Source organism: Antennarius striatus, chromosome 16, assembly GCF_040054535.1.
Source record: "Antennarius striatus isolate MH-2024 chromosome 16, ASM4005453v1, whole genome shotgun sequence".
NCBI classification, from domain to species: domain Eukaryota; kingdom Metazoa; phylum Chordata; class Actinopteri; order Lophiiformes; family Antennariidae; genus Antennarius; species Antennarius striatus.
In genome coordinates, this window is record NC_090791.1 from 583,431 (window position 1) to 600,000 (window position 16,570).

Sequence of the window (16,570 nt, forward strand, 5' to 3'; positions counted from 1 at the left end):
TAGCTACAGGTTAGTACAGGTTAGTACAGGTTAGCTACAGGTTAGCTACAGGTTAGCTACAGGTTAGTACAGGTTAGCTACAGGTTAGCTACAGGTTAGTACAGGTTAGCTACAGGTTAGCTACAGGTTAGTACAGGTTAGCTACAGGTTAGCTACAGGTTAGCTACAGGTTAGTACAGGTTAGCTACAGGTTAGCTACAGGTTAGTACAGGTTAGCTACAGGTTAGCTACAGGTTAGCTACAGGTTAGTACAGGTTAGTACAGGTTAGTAGAGGTTAGCTACAGGTTAGCTACAGGTTAGTACAGGTTAGCTACAGGTTAGCTACAGGTTAGTACAGGTTAGCTACAGAATAGCTCCAGAATAGCTACAGGTTAACTACAGAATAGCTACACGTTAGCTAGAGCCACAGGATAGCTACAGGATAGCTACAGGTTTATGTACAAGATAGCTACACGTTAGCAACGGGTTAGCTACAGGATAGCTACAGGGTAGCTACAGGTTAACTACAGGATAGCTACGGGTTAGCTACTGTTTAGCTACTATTTAGCTGTGGTTTAGCGACTGTTCAGTTACCAGTTAGCTCCAGGTTAGCCACTATTAGCTCTAGGTTAGCTGTGCGTTAGCTGCTCATTACTCTACGTTAGATTTGCGTTAGCCGCTAATTAGCCACCAACAAGCTCATTTCCCGTTTCAGCTGAAGCGGTGTTTGTGGTTCTGCGCTCTGAATAATTCATGAGCGTGTTTATTAGCACTCTGAGGTACAATTAGACGAGTCGGGATTAAGGACGGCGCGTCTGCGGAGCAGAAAGTGGAGCAGCTCAGGGCGGATTTGGGGGGCGGAGCTGGAAACACTCTGAGCAGAACGCCGAGCGGATTAATCCTTCCTGCCGCCGTGTTTCCTGCCTCTCGTGTTGAAAGAACACGTTTAATATTCCATCTGCACGCCTGAACCAGACGAGTTAGAACACGGCTGGGGGGGGCAGCCCCCCCTCCGGGGATGTTCGTTTTACCAAAATGGAAACGGGACGCTAAACGCTTCACCGCCTCAGCAGGAGGGGGCGCTGTGTGTGCTGGTTACACCTGTGAGCGGAGGCGGAGTCTGAAGGGGGCGGAGCCTGAGGGGGCACTACAACACAGCCGTTGTTACACACACCTGGATCGATGACGGTTATGGAACACTTCCTGTCTGATGGAGTGTCTACTTCCTGTTTCTCCTCAGAGCAGGAAGTGATTGATGCTTGCGGTTCCATCCGGCTTTACCGGTTCCACCGGTTTCACCGGTTCCACCGGTGCCGGTGCCGGTAGCCTCGGGTCGCTTCGCTGTCCCGTTTCAGAGAATTCCAGCGGCGCTCTGACCTCATTATCTGCAGCAGCCAATAGGAGGTGGCGCTGATGTCGGTCATCAGGCTGCGAGCGTTTCCGTGAAACATCTCGACCCTGAAGGCGTGGCCCGTCCTCCCGCCTCCATCGTTGCTTTCTCCTTCTCGTCCCAATTAGAGCGCCGCCGCCGCCTGAAGCGGTCTGAAGCGGCGCCACTTGAACTCGCCGTTAATGAACCGGCGGAGCGTGACGCCGGCGTCCCGTGATCCCAGAGCTGCTTCTGGCCGACAGGAGGCTCCGACCCAACGCCTGGCGCCCGGCGCCGGGGGAACCCAGTCACTTCCTGTGTGTGAAGAAGTCTCACTGCTGACAGCAGGAAGTGAGTCGCGGTCACGCCACACTCCTGAAAAGCATTGTGGGTATTATTTCCAGGGTAATAAAGTCATGATACCTCCAGGTCCCAGTGCTGGAACTTCTGTCCTGTGATTGGTTGGTTCACTGGCTGTGGGAGGCGGGGCCTTGTGGGCGGTCGGTGCTGCGAGGGCTGATGGGTAAACTCTCCCCCCTCCTGTCGGCGACAGCGTCGGCGCAACCTGGACCCAGATGTGCCCCAGCAGGGGGCAAATGGGGCAGATGATGGAGAGGAAGTTCGGGGCGTGTCTACGCCAGGAAATGCCCCAACCTGTGCGTCCTATTGGGGGAGGGGGGGCACCGCTGCCGGCAGAGCCAATCATCCGTTGTTATTGTTCATGAGGACAAACAGGAAGTGCGGCGGCGGCGGTCCTCTGCAGCGCCGCCACGTCCCCCCCCGCTGTTTTGACACAAGGTGTGAATGGGTGAATGGAGGTGGGGGGAGGGGGGTATTGTTGACGGCTGCCCTTTCCTGCGCCTGAACATATTTTCACACGTGTCGGCGCCTCAGTGGGGGCCGTCGCCGGGGACGACGCTTTGTTGGACACACAATCGGCGGCGAGCAGAGCGGGAACGCCGCGTCAGAAAGAACGGCGACGAGGGGCAGGGTAACAAAAGCCCCTGCATCCGGGGCAACTCACCCAAACAATGCAGGACGAGCGAGAATACCCCCCCCCCCCCTCAGGCAATCAGCGGCGGCTCGACACCAAGCTCCGCCCTGGCAGCACATCCCTCTGTCTCGAATGGAGCGCAACGGAACCGAGCAATCACAGACCGGCGTCTCGCTCCGGCGAGGATTAGCTCCCCCCATAAAGTTTAACTGCAGCCCGGCGTGACCTTCAGGGGTCAGCGAGCTGGGGGGAGGGGGGTTCATGGAGCGTCAATCCCAAGATTTAGTGGAGTGACGATTTAGATCCTGATGGAGAGGAGGCGTGTCAGCGCTACGGCGCTAACGCTACAGCGCTAACGCTACGGCACTGATATTACGGCGCTAATGTTACAGTGCTAACACTAGCTAGTTAGCTGTAGACGCGCCGCCTGCTGAGGGGAGGATATAGACCAGTACAGACCAATGTAGACCAGTACAGACCAGTATAGACCAGAATAGACCAGTATAGTCCAGTACAGACCAGTATAGACCAGTATAGACCAGTATAGTCCAGTACAGACCAGTATAGACCAGTATAGACCAGTATAGTCCAGTACAGACCAGTATAGACCAGTATAGACCAGTATAGTCCAGTACAGACCAGTACAGACCAGTATAGACCAGTATAGACCAAATACAGACCAGTATAGTCCAGTATTGACCAGTATAGACCAGTATAGACCAAATACAGACCAGTATAGACCAGTATATACCAGTATAGTCCAGTAAAGACCAGTATAGACCAGTATAGACCAGTATATACCAGTATAATCCAGTACAGACCAGTATAGACCAGTATATACCAGTATAGACCAGTATATACCAGTATCGACCAGTATATACCAGTATAGACCAGTATAGACCAGTATATACCAGTATAGACCAGTATAGACCAGTGTAGACCAGTGTAGACCAGTATAGACCAGTGTAGACCAGTATAGACCAGTATAGACCAGTGTAGACCAGTATAGACCAGTATAGACCAGTGTAGACCAGTATAGACCAGTATAGACCAGTGTAGACCAGTATAGACCAGTGTAGACCAGTATAGACCAGTATAGACCAGTGTAGACCAGTGTAGACCAGTATAGACCAGTGTAGACCAGTATAGACCAGTATAGACCAGTGTAGACCAGTATAGACCAGTGTAGACCAGTATAGACCAGTGTAGACCAGTGTAGACCAGTGTAGACCAGTGTAGACCAGTATAGACCAGTGTGGACCAGTGTAGACCAGTATAGACCAGTATAGACCAGTGTAGACCGGTATAGACCGGTATAGACCGGTATAGACCGGTATAGACCAGTATAGACCAGTATAGACCAGTATAGACCAGTATAGACCAGTGTAGACCAGTATAGACCAGTATAGACCAGTGTAGACCAGTGTAGACCAGTATAGACCAGTATAGACCAGTGTAGACCAGCATAGACCAGTATAGACCAGTATAGACCAGTGTAGACCGGTATAGACCGGTATAGACCGGTATAGACCGGTATAGACCAGTATAGACCAGTATAGACCAGTATAGACCAGTGTAGACCAGTATAGACCAGTGTAGACCAGTGTAGACCAGTGTAGACCAGTATAGACCAGTATAGACCAGCGTAGACCAGCATAGACCAGCATAGACCAGTATAGACCAGTATAGACCAGTATAGACCAGTATAGACCAGTATAGACCAGTATAGACCAGTGTAGACCAGCATAGACCAGTATAGACCAGTGTAGACCAGTGTAGACCAGCATAGACCAGCATAGACCAGTATAGACCAGTTTAGACCAGTATAGACCAGTATAGACCAGTATAGACCTGTATAGACCAGTATAGGCCAGTATAGACCAGTGTAGACCAGTATAGACCAGTATAGACCAGTATAGACCAGTGTAGACCAGTATAGACCAGTATAGACCAGTGTAGACCAGTATAGACCAGTGTAGACCAGTACAGTGAAGCGACTCCTCGGCGCCGAGGCTCTGTGGATAGAGGCGGAGCCTCTCTTTAGCTTTTCCTCAGTGCTCTCCGTGTCATGAGGGAAACGCCCCCTGCCCCCCCCCATGTGATGCGGTGCACTTAAAGCGGCTTTAGAGCAGGAATCAATCACCGTCGTCTGACAAATGAAAACTATCACAAAGTCAGACTTTTAATCCGCCACACGATCTGGGGGGGCCAGGGCCCTGGGGGGGGCACGTTTCAATCTACCCACATGTGATCTTCACCCCCCCAACGTGAGGCCAGCGCAAGACCACCAGGGGAAATGTAATTCCCTCTAAAGGAGGAGGAGGGGGGGTTCTGCCCCTCCCTGATGAGGTGAGGAAGTGACGGTGTGCCCCCCACCCCCCGATCAGGACGACTCCAACATGCCCGCAAAACAAATGAGCAGCTGTGAATCATGGGTAAAGAGGGGCGAGCATCAAAGCTGCTGCGCCCCCCACCTGCCCCCCCCCAGGGCTGCCAGCCTGGAGGGGGGGGTGCAGTGTGTGATGGAAAGAGCAGGCCCCCCCCATCATTACTCACAGGACTCCTGGTGTTTTCAATCCCCGTTCACACTGAGATCACACCAGCTGATTGCCTCTGCTGGGGGGGTAGGGAGTGTGTGTGGGGGGGTCCTTTAGTTTCAGACCCCATCAGTGGGACCTCCTGATGTTAGAAACTCTCCCCATCAGCCAATCACAGCTAGCGTAGATGAGACAAACTGGACTGGTCCCCCCCCCCATATCCAGGATGAGCCTTTAATGGGTGTGTTGGCAGTTGATGCGTCGGGCCGTAGATCTGAGGGTCATCAGCCGCCACCGCCGCCGCCGCCGCCGCTCATTCATTCATTCATTCACATAAACGAGAACAGAGGCTTGAATTAAATCCGCCTTTGGTTTCCAGCGTGACATCATCACCATCGTAGCATCAAGCTACCAAGAGTTAGCTCGTAGCATGGCTACGGGTCTAACCCTACAGCTGACCCTCAGTCAACATATAAGCATCTTAATTTGAACCATTTCATGTTAAAGGTTTTGCAAGATCCGTATGAAGTACAGACCCAGTAGACCTGTGTAGACTAGTATAGACCAGTATAGACCAGTATAGACCAGTATAGACCAGTAAAGATCACTATAGACCAGTATAGACCAGTATAGACCAGTAAGGATCACTATAGACCAGTATAGACCAGTATAGACCAGTATAGACCAGTATAGACCAGTATAGACCAGTAAGGATCACTATAGACCAGTATAGACCAGTATAGACCAGTATAGACCAATGTAGGCCACTATAGACCATTTCAGACCAGTGTAGACCAGTATAGACCAGTATAGACCAGTATAGACCAGTATAGACCAGTAAAGATCACTATAGACCAGTATAGACCAGTATAGACCAGTAAGGATCACTATAGACCAGTATAGACCAGTATAGACCAGTATAGACCAGTATAGACCAGTATAGACCAGTAAGGATCACTATAGACCAGTATAGACCAGTATAGACCAGTATAGACCAATGTAGGCCACTATAGACCATTTCAGACCAGTATAGACCAGTGTAGACCAGTATAGACCAGTATAGACCAGTATAGACCAGTATAGACCAGTTCAGACCAGTGTAGACCAGTATAGACCAGTATAGACCAGTATGAACCAGTACAGACAGGCGTGTGGGAATGGACCCCCTCTCAACAAGCAAGGGGGTCCTCCTCCTCCCGCCCCCCAGGAAGCAGCTGTTCATTAACTACAGTGGACTGATGCAGGAACTGCCCCCTGGGGTAGCTGGGGCAGGAGCCCCCTCATCAAGAGGGGCTTTTAGGGAATCCTGCGAAATGTCAGCTGGTGGGGGCTCAGCTGGACCGGAACCCGACCGGCTCCACAGGTCTGTCAAGTGAGGGGGGGGCAGCACCTGATCACTGCAACCTTTTCCTTTTGAAGGTTTACTCACCGTCGCCACCACCCTCGCCATCAAGCCACGGCGGCGGCGAGTGTAGCTCCGCCCTCCAGAGAGGCCAGTCGTCCTCGGGGCAGAGCGTCAGGAGAGGAGCAGCACGGAGGCCCCGCCCCCTGCTGGTCGTTCGTGATGCCAGCTCGCCGTGGCGTGCCAGAACCCACGCAGGCGCTCAGGCCGGCCGGAAAAGACAGAGCTGCTGGACGAGTCGGGTCCGCCCGGCGCCAACGGGTCCGCCCGGCGCCTACGGGTCCCCCCGGCGCCAACGGGTCCCCCCAGCGCCAACGAGCCGGCGCCAACAGGCCGAAGCCAGCACAGTGCGGTGGCCAGCGTCTGCTGGAGCAGAGCTCCCTTCACAAGGCGAACCTCAGGGGGGGGCCACCATCAGGGGAGCAGCGGTCCATCCGGGCCGGCCAGGGGATGGCGCCATGTGATGGTGAAGGGGGGGCTGAATCGGTGCCAGCAGCTCGGGTCCGGTTCAGGTTCTGACTGCTGATGGCTGGTCTAAGCAAAAGTGTGTGTGTGTGTGTGTGTGTGTGTGTGTGTGTGTGTGTGTGTGTGTGTGTGTGTGTGTGTGTGTGTGTGTGTGTGTGCCTTCTTTGTCACGTCTGTACTTTAGCCTGTTAGCCTGTTAGCGGTTTCGCCCTGAACCCTGGAGCCTACACTAGGCCCCGCCCCTTTGACAGGAAGTAGTTTTGGCTCACATGACCTGCCACACCCGAGCCAGTGTCACACACGACTGCATGCAGGTGTCCTGGTCCTCCAGAAGTGGCGCTAACGGGTCACGTGGCGTCAGCTCAGGTCGCCATGGCGATGACACCAACATCTCATGAAACATTCACACGCCTCCCGTTACTCCACAACGCCACCGGGTCAAGCAAACGGGTCCGCGGGGAGGGGCGGGCCTGGAGCGGGCGGCGGTCCTACGCCCCGCCCCCGGTCTGTGTGGATCACCGCCTCCTGAGGATTCCTATTGGCAGATGTGATCAGGTGCCCCAGCAACCAGCTTCACTTCTGACTCTCATCATCAAATTAAGGAGAAGCGGCGCTTGAGTACACTAGTATTAGTACTAGTACACTAGTATTAGTACTAGTACACTAGTGTTAGTACTAGTACACTAGTGTTAGTACTAGTACACTAGTATTAGTACTAGTACACTAGTGTTAGTACTAGTACACTAGTGTTAGTACTAGTACACTAGTATTAGTACTAGTACACTAGTATTAGTACTAGTACACTAGTATTAGTACTAGTACACTAGTGTTAGTACTAGTACACTAGTGTTAGTACTAGTACACTAGTGTTAGTACTAGTACACTAGTGTTAGTACTAGTACACTAGTATTAGTACTAGTACACTAGTGTTAGTACTAGTACACTAGTATTAGTACTAGTACACTAGTATTAGTACTAGTACACTAGTATTAGTACTAGTACACTAGTGTTAGTACTAGTACACTAGTATTAGTACTAGTACACTAGTGTTAGTACTAGTACACTAGTATTAGATAGATAGATAGATAGATAGATAGATAGATAGATACTTTATTAATCCCGGAGGAAATTGTATATATCCACTGCTCAGGCATTACATGGGGAATAAATACTGGAAAAACACCAGGAGAAAAAGAAACACTGACATCACTAGTACACTAGTATTAGTACTAGTACGCTAGTATTAGTACTAGTACGCTAGTATTAGTACTAGTATTAGTATTAGTGCAGACTTCAATGGACATGTTGGTGCAGGAAACAGAGGTGATGAGGAGGTGATGGGCAGGTTTGGTATCCAGGAGAGGAACACAGAAGGACAGATGGTAGTTGACTTTGCAAAAAGGATGGAAATGGCTGTAGTGAATACTTTCTTCCAGAAGAGGCAGGAACATAGGGTGACCTATAAGAGTGGAGGTAGGAGCACACAGGTAGACTACATCTGGTGTAGACGGTGTAACCTGAAGGAGATCAGTGACTGTAAAGTAGTGGTAGGTGAGAGTGTAGCCAAACAGCATAGGATGGTGGTGTGTAGGATGACTCTGGTGGTGAGGAAGATGAAGAGGACGAAATGGTGGAAGCTGAAAAAGGAAGAGTGTTGCAGGACTTTTAGGAAGGAGTTAAGACAGGCTCTGGGTGGTCAGGAGGTGCTTCCAGATGACTGGACAACTACAGCTAATGTGATCAGGGAGACAGGTAGGAGAGTACTTGGTGTGTCATCTGGAAGGAAAGTAGATAAGGAGACTTGGTGGTGGAATGAGGAGGTACAGGAGTGTATACAGAGAAAGAGGTTAGCTAAGAAGAAGTGGGACACTGAGAGGACTGAGGAGAGTAGACAGGAGTACAGGGAGATGCAGCGTAAGGTGAAGGTAGAGGTAGCAAAGGCCAAACAAGAAGCTTATGATAACTTGTATGCTAGGTTGGACAGTAAGGAGGGAGAGACTGATCTATACCGGTTGGCAAGACAGAGAGACAGAGATGGGAAGGACGTGCAGCAGGTTAGGGTGATTAAGGATAGGGATGGAAGTCTATTGACAGGTGCCAGTAGTGTGATGGGAAGATGGAAAGAGTACTTTGAAGAGTTGATGAACGTGGAAAATGAGAGGGAACAAAGACTAGAAGAGGTGACTGTTGTGGACCAGGAAGTAGCAAAGATTAGTCAGGATGAAGTGAGGAGGGAACTGAAGAGGATGAAGAGTGGAAAGGCAGTCGGTCCTGATGATATACCTGTAGAGGTTTGGAAGTGTCTAGGAGAGGTGGCAGTAGAGTTTCTGACTGGGTTGTTCAACAGGATCTTAGATAGTGAGAAGATGCCTGAGGAATGGAGGAGAAGTGTGCTGGTGCCCATTTTTAAGAACAAGGGAGATGTGCAGAGTTGTGGCAACTACAGAGGAATAAAGCTGATGAGCCGTACAATGAAGTTATGGGAGAGAGTAGTGGAAGCTAGACTAAGGGCAGAAGTGAGCATTTGTGAGCAGCAGTATGGTTTCATGCCAAAACAGAGTACTACAGATGTAGTATTTGCTTTGAGGATGTTGATAGAGAAGTACAGAGAAGGCCAGAGGGAGCTGCATTGTGTTTTTGTAGATCTGGAGACAGAGCTGGAGGTAGCAGAGATGAAGATGCTGAGGTTCTCTCTGGGAGTGACCAGGATGGATAGGATCAGGAATGAGTACATCAGAGGGACAGCACATGTTAGAGGTTCTGGAGATAAAGTCAGAGAGGCCAGACTGAGATGGTTTGGACATGTCCAGAGGAGAGATAGTGAATATATTGGTAGAAGGATGCTGAGTTCTGAACTGCCAGGCAGGAGGCCTAGAGGAAGACCAAAGAGGAGGTTTATGGATGTAGTGAAAGAGGACATGAAGGTAGTTGGTGTGAGAGAAGAGGATGAGAAGACAGGGTTAGATGGAGGACACTGATTGGCTGTGGAGACCCTGAAGTGAAAAGCTGAAAGGAAAAGAAGACACTAGTATTAGTACTAGTAAACTAGTAATAGTACTAGTACTCTAGTACTGGTAGTAGTAAGACTGTACTGTTGCACTATTGACTGCACTACTGTACTAGTACACTAGTGAAGTACAATAGTCCACTAGTACAACAGTACTGGTGTACTAGTACAATAGTACACTAGTACTAGTACGCTCTTGGCTGCTAGCTAGCATAGCCACGCATCTTGTCAGTCTAGAGTTTGTCTCAAAGTAGTTTTTGCTGGAGGAACATTTATTTTCTTTAATTGTGGTTTTAAATCCAATCTTCTGACGGATGAGCGTGAGGGAATGCTAAATGCTTTAATGCTAATGTCTTTAGGACTCAAAGCGACATTTTAATGCGACTTTATTGTTTGATGCAGAATGAGCATTTAATGGCTTCAATCCACCGGGGTCACATGATCAACACCATCAGCGTGTTCCAGAGCGGCTGCTGGATCATCACTGGAGCAGAACAACCCGGCACCAATGCTGCTGCTAACGCTGGCTAACGGGCTGCTAACGCCTGCTAGTGGGCTAGCATCAGGGCATGATATCAGGGCGTGGCATCAGGGCGTGGCTTCAGAGCGTGGCTTCAGAGCGTGGCTTCAGGGCGTGGCCTCTGAAGGGTCAGTCCACTGGTTTCTGAGGGATTGACTCTCAGAGCGCCGCTGCTCTTCCATCGATCGCCCTCTTTATAAACAAAGATGACAGATCGCCACGGTAACGGGAGGATTAGATTACAGCCTCTGAAAATCAGCCGATCAATAAGTAAAAGTCGTCTGGCCCAATTCAGCTCCGTCTGTGGGAGGAGTCATGCCGCCGCTCCAGCTTCCATGATTTCCACCTCTTTACATCATTTCTCACGTTCTGAAGGCGCGGCGGCGCGACGGCGCTCCACGCCGCCGGAGCGCCGCGATGTTCTGGTTGCAGCATTGATGAAACCCTCACATCATCAGCGTGGGAGGAGGGAATTAACTTAACTCAGGAAAAGACGCGTCGCTGCACGCTCACGCTCACCAGGTGTGTGTGGATGCTGAGGCAGGAAGTTCAAGTTCACGCAGGAAGTGACTGATCGGGGGCGGAGGGGGCACACACCTGGGTTTACTAATCATTGGGATGTCGGGTCGCAGCAGGTGAAGCAGGAGGAACAGCTGGAAAACATCAAGACACTCCCAACCAGACTGTTTAGCTCCGCCCACTGTGGTCTGATTGGCCTGTACAGGTTGGCACTGAGTCAGAGCCACACCCTGAATAAAGGCTTGCATTTAGGCTACGTTAGCAAGCTAACGTCATTGATTAGCTGCCTGAGGCTAGCAACAGGCTAACATCATGAAAACTGATGCTAACCTCCTAGCCTCCTCAGCTCTAGCATCTGGTGAGGCCCCGCCCACATCCGACAGTTCAGCCAATGAAATGACAGTGGGTGGGATTAAATGTCACCAGGGGTCCATGAATCTCAGCAGCCAATCAGAAACCTCCGCTGCTGCTCAAACGACCTGTGATGCGTTCAGGCGCCGCTTGTGAATCACAAACATTCAGTTATTACGTTTATTTAACGAAGATTTTTGAAATGATTAAAAGTTCTTTGTTCTTCAGTTTAACATTAAAATGATTGAAGTTCTACAAAGTTTTGTCTTTTTTCTCTCTTAAAACAATAAAAGTTGTAAAAGTCTCGTCTCTCCTGCAGCTTCTTTACGACGGAATAAACGGACTCGTCCCCGTTGCCTCTCACCAGCTGATATTGACGCCCCCCCCATCACTGATAAACCCCCCCCCCACACACACACACACACACACACGTCTCCCAGCGCTGTACAGAGATAATTACGGGGGGAATCTCTCTGAAGCCTAACGAGTCAGATAAGAGCTGTTCACCGCGTTTCCACCGGCGCCCCCCCCACCACCGGGGCGGGGCGTGGCGGCGTGGCGGGGGGAGCGTGGATCGAGCGCCCGGCGGACTCACGGACACCTGGACGATTAGGGAGGGGGCGCCGGCGCCGCGTGGCGTTGATTGGCTTCAGTCGTCTGGCGAGGGGGGGGCATCGTGATGATGGGGGGGGTCCTCTGGAGACGCCGCTCACACACACGTTCATGAGGACACACACGTCACACCGTCATCGTGTTTACAGCCTCACGCGGGGAGACAAACAAACCGCGTGATTAACACGTTGTCCTGGCGCGCGGCGCCGCGGCGGGACGTCCGCGCGCCGCGCGCCGCCGCGGCGCCTTAATGACTCTTAATGGTTTCTTAATGACTTCTTAATGACTTCATCAGGAAGATCCTGCAACAGCACATTGTGACACGCCCCCCACCCCCCCAGAGCCGGGATCACACCGCCGGGCCCCCCGCCCCCCGCCCCCCTCCTGCTCAGATAACCGCCAAAAACCTGCTAATCCGAGACCGCAACACGCCGGAAGAACCGCAATTCATCCGCCGCTAACGCCGCACACGTGATGTCATCGATGTGACAGCGCTCAGGCTAATGGAAAGCTAACGGAGAGCGCTCAAGCTAACGGAGAGCGCTCAAGCTAACGGAGAGCGCTCAAGCTAGCGGAGAGCTAACGGAGAGCGCTCAGGCTAACGGAGAGCGCTCAAGCTAACGGAGAGCGCTCAAGCTAGCGGAGAGCTAACGGAGAGCGCTCAAGCTAACGGAGAGCGCTCAAGCTAGCGGAGAGCGCTCAAGCTAGCGGAGAGCGCTCAAGCTAACGGAGAGCGCTCAGGCTAGCGGAGAGCTAGCGGAGAGGCTAGTTGTTTGTCAGTAGTGATGATATCGTATCATCAGATGTTTCTAAAATGCGCTCAGGAACAACTGTTATTGACGGTTAGTCTGGAACTGTTGAACGGGAACAGATCCAGAACACGCGTGTATCAAACATCGATCACATGACATCAAATGTCAACTCGTGGTCAGACAAGCACTTCCTGTTTGGATACGTTGTAGTGTTAGCTAGCCCCATTAGCTAGCCCCTTTAGCTAGCCCCTTTAGCTAGCCCCTTTAGCTAGCCCCGTTAGCTGCCTGTGCTCCGGTGCGTAGTGATACTGACAGGAAGTAGTTCCTGCTGGTCTCAGAACCGGGTTCTGGTTCTGGAGGTCCGGCCTGTTTCTATTGGACGGAGTAAACAATCACTGCGTCCTGATTGGCTGATTGGCTCTGCTGAGGTTCTGCTGACCCACGTTGAACACGATGGGTTCACACGTCTGACGTGAGGAGCAGCCGTGACGCGTCATCACGTGGAGAACAACGCTGCCTCTAGAGGGGCGGGGCCAGCGGGGATTTACAGAGGGCGGGACTTCCTCTTTGTTCCAATTTGCGTTGGGGGGGTTGCTGGTTTTTTCATCATCCTTTAATGTTTCTGATTCACCTGCAGCTACACGCCTGCGGTCGGATGCAGGGTCCCGTCGGATGATGGATGATGTCAGCGGGTCGCGTTCTGACGGAGACACATCCCACTGGGGGAGGAAAGGGAACGCGGCCCGACAACCAGCGGGGGGAGGGTTCCAGTCCGCACATGGAGCTCCAGTTGTGTCCCACTGTGTTATCAGAGCTGGATCCATCCAGGGGGGTCTGGAGCCGGGGGGTCTGGGGGGGGGTCTGGAGCCGGGGGGTCTGGGGTGGGGGGTCTGGGGTGGGGGGGTCTGGGGCGGAGGACGTGAGGCGCTCCACCAAACGGCGTTGCCTCTGATTGCAGTCGCTCTCGCTCAGGAGAACAGATGGTGGAGGTTGGTTTCTGCCCTCCTCCCGTGTCGCGGCGCCGCAGACGGAGACTCCCCCGCCTCTTTCTTCTTCTTCAGATGCTCCTGCAGGATGACGGCACACGCGTGTTGGAGCTAATGAGGAGTGGGCGCTGCTCTGTTCCGCTCTTTACTGGCGTCCTCCTGCTTTCCTTCTGCAAACCCACGCTCAGAGCCTCCACGCCAAACCGTTAGCGGCGCTTCACACAGCTGCTGGGCGGGGCGAGCTTCTGGGCGGGGCCACCCACAGGCGGCTGGGGCGGTCTGAGGCTCCTGGAGCTCCTGGAGGTAGCACCAGTAGCTCCAGGAGGTCCTGCCCTCGGTGACGACAGCAGAGGTGACGCTTTATGACATCAGAACCCAGACGTGGGTCAGAAACACGACCCGCAGACCACAAAGAAACCCACGAGTCAGAGGACGAGGAGCTCTGAGAGCCCCGCTGCAGGAACCTAACGTGGAGGAAACCATGCAGAGATAACAGCTCCTACAAGCAGAAAACCCACAATAGACCAAACCAGACCAGACCAAACCAGACCAGATCAGACCAGAGCAGACCAAACCAGACCAGACCAGACCAGACCAGATCAGACCAGATCAGACCAAACCAGACCAGACCAGACCAGACCAGACCAGACCAGACCAGACCAGATCAGACCAGACCAGACCAGACCAGACCAGACCAGATCAGACCAGATCAGACCAAACCAGACCAGACCAGACCAGATCAGACCAAACCAGACCAGACCAGACCAGATCAGACCAGACCAGATCAGACCAGACCAGACCAGACCAGACCAGACCAGACCAGACCAGACCAGACCAAACCAGACCAGACCAGACCAGACCAGAGTTGATGAGGAAACTTTCCTGAACTTCTGCACCAGGTAAACTTTGCAGATGGTCATTAAGGGAATGCAGCAGTGGCTTTTTGCTGAAGACCCCCACCCCAGAGGAGACCAGCTGACCCACGTCGGCGGTGCTGACTGGTACAAATGGCGAGCGTCTCCTGGAGTTATTATTTATGCGGGACGCCCTTGGGAGTCTTTGCACTTGTTTACAGAGTCACAGCGGCGTCCAACCAGGATGCCTCCAGGTAAATGAGCCGCTCGCTACCTCCAGTGTGTGTGTGTGTGTGTGTGTGTGTGTGTGTGTGTGTGTGTGTGTGTGTGTGTGTGTGTGTGTGTGTGTGTGTGTGTGTGTGTGCGCGCGCTCAGGTGAAGAGGTTAACGCTGCGGCTCCGTCAGGAACCAGCCTGGGACTACAGAGTCCCAAGGGGACCTGGGGGTACGGTGTCCCGCTGGGATAAATGAGGGGAGGGTTCTCCAACAGGAGGACGCTCACCTACAAAACGGGCTGTTTGTTTAGAGGAGGAGGAGGAGGAGGAGGAGGAGGAGTAGGAGGTTCGGTTCAGGTTGAACTCCTTCGTCTGACATGGAGGAACACGCCCCCCCTCCTTTTGGTCCTCCTCCTCACAAGTTAACGTTCTGACGGCGAGCTGTGACATCACAGGTAGGAAGCTCTGATGAACACGAGACACTATCAGTACTGACAGTACACACCAGTACTGTTACTATCAGTACTGACAGTACACAGCAGTACTGACAGTATCAGTACTGACAGTACACAGCAGTACTGACAGTATCAGTACTGACAGTTTCAGTACTAACAGTATCAGTACTGACTGTATCAGTACTGACAGTATCAGTACTAACAGTATCAGTACTGACTGTATCAGTACTAACAGTATCAGTACTGACTGTATCAGTACTGACAGTATCAGTACTAACAGCTGGTTTAAGGTGCTGAGCGTCAACAGCGCAGAACGAGTAGAGAAATACGTGAGTATTACGTAATACTTGAGTACACGGCACCAGAGTATAGTAGTACACGATAGTATACTAGTACACCAGGGTATAGTAGTGCACCAGGGTTTAGTAGTACACGGAAGTACTGTATACAAGTACACTAGAGTATAATGGTACACCAGAGTTAACTAGTACACTACAATATACTAGTACAATATAGTATACCAGCACACTAGAGTATACCAGTACGCTATAATATAACAGTACACTAGAGTATACCAGTACACTAGAGTATACCAGTAAACTAGTGTATACTAGTACACTAGAATATACCAGTACACTAGAGTATAGTAGTACACGAAAGTATAGTAGTACACCAGGGTATAGTAGTACACGGAAGTATACTAGTACACTAGAGTATACTGGTACACCAGAGTATACTGGTACACCAGAGTATACTGGTACACCAGAGTATATTAGTACACCAGAGTATACTAGTACACCAGATTATACTAGTACACCAGAGTATACCAGTACACCAGAGTATACTAGTACACCAGAGTATACTAGTACACCAGAGTATACCAGTACACCAGAGTATACTAGTACACCAGAGTATACCAGTACACCAGAGTATACTAGTACACCAGAGTATACCAGTACACCAGAGTATACCAGTACACCAGAGTATACCAGTACACCAGAGTATACCAGTACACCAGAGTATACTAGTACACCAAAAGATGTTGTTTCTGTTGTATCGAACGGCAGCTTTTAGCATCTTATGAGCGTCGTCATGGTTTCCTCCGTATCCCAGAATACTACAGGGTTCTGTTCTCCAACAGAAACACATGTTCCAGGGGAGGAGGGAGGGTTTAACAGACCCCCCCGCCTGCAGCTCTCCAGACCCTCCAGAGTTTAACTGATGGAGGGAATGTGGTTCCTGAGCGCCGCCCTGCTGGCCCCGCCCTGCTGGCCCCGCCCTGCTGGCCCCGCCCTGCTGGCCCCGCCCTGCTGGCCCCGCTCTGCTGGCCCCGCCCTGCTGGCCCCGCCCTGCTGGATCCTCTCCCTGACAAAGCGGCGCCGCTGAGCTTATAACCCTCTCCTGGAGAACGGCCTTCAGCCCGTTGTGATGGGAGGGGTCTCCTCGCCTCACACCGTCCAATCAGGAGGCGTCCTGATGGCGACAGAAAGCCGCCACCGGAGACCACAAGAAGGCTCGTTTGATTGGCTGCTGTGAATGTGGGGCTGGGTTC

At 51.8% G+C, this 16,570-nt stretch overlaps 1 protein-coding gene across 1 annotated transcript in view; it reads right to left on the bottom strand.

The window, feature by feature from the left end:
- Window positions 1-16,570, bottom strand: part of LOC137609981 (RNA binding protein fox-1 homolog 3-like) — a 267,024-nt gene that overhangs the window by 206,596 nt on the left and 43,858 nt on the right. The window lies entirely within an intron of this gene.